Raw genomic sequence first — 4242 nt, 5'->3', positions numbered from 1 at the left:
TTTTCATTTTTATTCGAAAACGTTTGTGTGTTGAATGGAATAAATCAAATTGTCTTACTGAATAGTTGAATAGTAATTGAGTTATCTTACTGAATAGTTACTTTTCTGTTTTGTTACAGTTTGGGTTGTATATTTTGGCCCTTTTGTGAAGAAAAAACATGATTCTCAAACAGCAAATATAGTTTATATGCTCTTTAATGTCCTTTCTGCTTTTTATCAATGTTTCAGATTGCAGAGTAAGGCAGATACATATTACTTCAGATGCAAATCTTTTTTAAACATCATAATGATCCTTAAAATAGTTTATTAGGAGTGAAAAACGTTGTTGTAACAATCCCTTGGCACTGTCTGTGAAAATTCTATCCCTATAAAGGATAAAGCAGTAGTATTTTTTGAATAATCAGGGCTCAGTCTGCCCTACTACCCTTGGCAAGCATGGTTGGAAACTTTTTCTAGTGCAAGATCTCAACAAGGAATGCTATACTCTTCACACTGGAGGGTGATAGAGACTTAAAGCCCTTATAGCATAGGGTCAGCTTCTATAGCATAGGATCATAGAAGATTCTAAGTAAGGATCCTGTAAGACCCATGCGACTTAAGGTTTTACAAAAGATCCTGCCAATAATTATGGGGTTGTTTTTTGGCAGTAAAGAACTTGAAAAATGGCTTGAAAAAAGGCAAACATTCTTTAACATATTGGCCAAAAGCTTTTCACCTGATACTCCTCAGAGTATAAAACATCAGAATAAGGGTCCAAAAGAACATTATGAAAAATATATACCCAGTTGTGGATCGAAATAGGCCATAAACAATGGAACTTTTTTTGTTGGTAGAAATGCAATCCTTTTGAATGGATGGAAGGGCTCTCCTATTGCTGTAAACAAAACGGGGATTGACAGCAAAGAAACATTTGGTGATGGCTTGCTTAATCTGACTCTCAAATTATGGGGTTTCACAGTAGGATCTTGAACAGGATCTTGCTAAGATCAAAATTGACATGACAGATTAAACTTGATTAACATCTTGCACATAATGATTCCAGTGACAGGTATCTTGTGAGGATCTAACATGCAATTGTAGATTAAACCTTTTCAACCAACCACTTCAAAGGGAACTGGGTTGAGATTTGGGGTGAAAGACCATGTATGTTGTATTGTGATTCTTTAGGTTTATGTTCTGCAAATGAGAAAAAGTCAAAAGTGACAAGATAACTTGAAAACTATGACTGCTAACACTGATCTATTTCAGTAGCTTTTAACAAATGTTCTTTCTTGATGAACTGCCAGTGATTCGATTTAATTCAGGAAAAGGAACCAAACTTTGGTCTTTCATAAAGAATAAACCCAAGGAATCACAACACAACATGTGCAGTCCTTCAACCCAAATCTTGACCCAGTTCCCTTTTACCTGGTTAGTTGAAAAGGTATATTGATTTTGCCAGGATCCTGTATAATCGCTACCTGGAAACGTTTTTTAGACGGCAAAAAAATGTTCTTTTATCTAATGGACTGGTATATCTTATCTTCAATTTATTCAAAATTGGGTTTTGATGTTACTGAAAACAAAACCACTATTCAAACCCGTTTTCAGATGTAAATGGAAACAATACAACACACAACAAAATCTTATCCCATAGTACAATCTGGAAAAATCACTGTCTGATTTTGCACCAAAATGACTACTGAGAAAACCCACCTTATAAACTGGTGCATGATGCATCCTCTAGTTTTTCTCTGGTTGCAAAGAGTCCTCTAGATTTGTTAGAAAGCCCTTTAAATTGCCCAAATTAGTTACACAATCTTCAACTGTCAAAATACAACAAACCTGGGATGTCAGAGAACATTTTCGAGCTAGGTTGGGGTCTAGACAAGTTTGCAAACTTTTGTGGTGGTTTGTCACCGTTATCTTTAGCACATCAACCTTAATATCATACTAAAGCAAAAGTGTAGGAAGGTTATGACCCCCCTCCCCCTTACTCTGGCATGCTTGCAAAGTTCATGATAATCTGTATTATGAATTGTTTTCTGGTAAAAACTTCACCTTTTCTTTAATGCTCCCCGAAAAGATTATGAAGTCTATCAGCATTTACTGAGGACATCAAAATTATGGTTTGAATATTCTTTTTTTAACTTGTTAGAAATTTGAACAGAAATTGCTTGTGATGGTTCTTTCACATAATGCAAAATCTCTGAGGCCAAGTCGTTATTACTGTCCATTGGATCAGATAGCGATTACAAATCATTTGTGAGTAATTATACCTCTGAGACCATGGGACTTCTTCAGCAAGGAGGTCGTGGAAATCCTTCATAAACAAAGACATGTTTATCAAGTTGGGTTTCTGTGACTTCTTATTTGTAGAGTGAAATGAATGCAAATTGTGTTTTATTGTCATTCTGTGCAACTTTTCACATTATGCCTTCTATTAAATGTTTCCTCCTCTTCTCCAAATTGCAACTATGGTTTTCTCTTTGTATGACTACCTAATTATAGCTTCATAAAAACCTTGGAATATGCACCCAAGGATCCTAATTAAATTCGTAATCAAATTCGTTCAGTTCAAATAGTGGTGGAAATTGCTGGAGTGTTAAGGGTGGCAAGTTTTCCTCTGTATTGAAATTTTCAAAACTGTAAAAAGGTTAAACCCTGAATCCATGCAAATATTTTCGAACTAAGGACCTGATCAATCCTCACGTCGTCTACAAGATTCGCAGCACTACAGGGCCAACCAAACAACTTTCGGTATAAACAGCCTCAGGTCTCTGGGACCACAAATTTGAAATGGCTTACCACAAGAACGAAATAAGATCTGCAAAAAATCTGATCCAATTCAAAAGATTAATTGAATACTGCGACGGGACAACCTGTACATGCAACGTATGCAAAACTTAATGATTTTATTGTAAATTTGTATTTAAAAACTATTAAAAATTGTTGATTCAATATGTAAATTTTGTAAATAATCGAATAAGACAAGTTACGGTATTGTAGCTTAAAATTACATGTATTCGATTTAAAAGAAGATCACAACAACAACAGCTCTTACTGAGTTGTTGGTTCAAACCATAGTCAAACACAGTTTTCAGTTAGCGCTGTTGTCAGTAAATTTTGTTATTTGTGTCTGCAAATTTGCTGGCTTTCATTGATTTTGCTTCCTCGCCTGGAAAACGAATTTCCACCACTGAATTCAAAACAACTTATCAAGACTATTTTCAAGTCTTTTTAATGTTCCTTATAATATCTGTGAAGCCCCTTAAATCCTTTATGGCTTTATCCATTCAATTCGGTTTGGATATTGGATATTTTGTATGTATGCAGACATAGGGGGTTATCTGTCATTTAGAAATATAACTAATTTTTGATTTGATAAGAATAATCTACTGTTGCGAAACAGCGTTGAATGACGTTTTTCCATGTGACTTGACATCTGTGTGAAATACCTGCTGCAATCATGGCACTGTTTACTTTCATAGATTTGCTCATTGTCATGTGAAGCAAGCATGGATGAAACCAAAGCCGTCGTTAACTACACTCTTTTTTATAAGAACCAATAAATTTAAGTTCAGGCTGACTGTTTTCAATTTTTTCGAAAATCTGAGGCTGGATTGTTCTTAATTTGTTCTTAAATTAAGAGGGTGTAAGCAGCTAGCTTTTTCGCTCTAAGGAGGTGTTCAGACCTCATTTGCCAACAAAGTGAGTGAGATAGCCTTAATTTGTTGACAAATTTGAATATTCACCGAAAAAGCACCCACACATCGCTAAGATTTCTCAATTGTGAGAAAAAACGTTGTTCAAAATTGCATTTTGCAGAAGCTCAGCCTCAGCTTGTTCTTAATTTGTTATTAACTTTTGACCAGTTTTGAGGCTGGTGTTCTTAAAAAATTGTTCTTGTAGAAAAAAAGTGTATTAAATTTAAGGGATGTGTCAAGAACGGTGGTTAAATAAGTGCTATCAAAATAACAAGGGATCTCTTGCAAAAAATGTTGCAAAAAATAGTAGCAACAAGGGGATCTCAAGCCCCCCTAGCAATACCCCTGGTCAAGGATAGCCACTTATCATGTGAGCTATGTTGTAGCTGCCAACGAGGCGTTGAGAAAGGAAGGGTCTAAAAGGGGGGGGGGCTAAAAACCGAATAAAAAGAGGCTTTACATCAGGCACCGCGGAGCAGGAGGGGCTGAGGGAGCTTTAGCCACTTTTTGCAAAAAATGCCAAATATTTAGTACTAAACTACCAGTAAAGCCTTTT

The sequence above is a fragment of the Rhopilema esculentum genome, chromosome 10 (genome assembly GCF_057945365.1).
Source record: "Rhopilema esculentum isolate cy_ngs chromosome 10, ASM5794536v1, whole genome shotgun sequence".
NCBI classification, from domain to species: domain Eukaryota; kingdom Metazoa; phylum Cnidaria; class Scyphozoa; order Rhizostomeae; family Rhizostomatidae; genus Rhopilema; species Rhopilema esculentum.
This window is presented reverse-complemented; position numbering follows the sequence as displayed.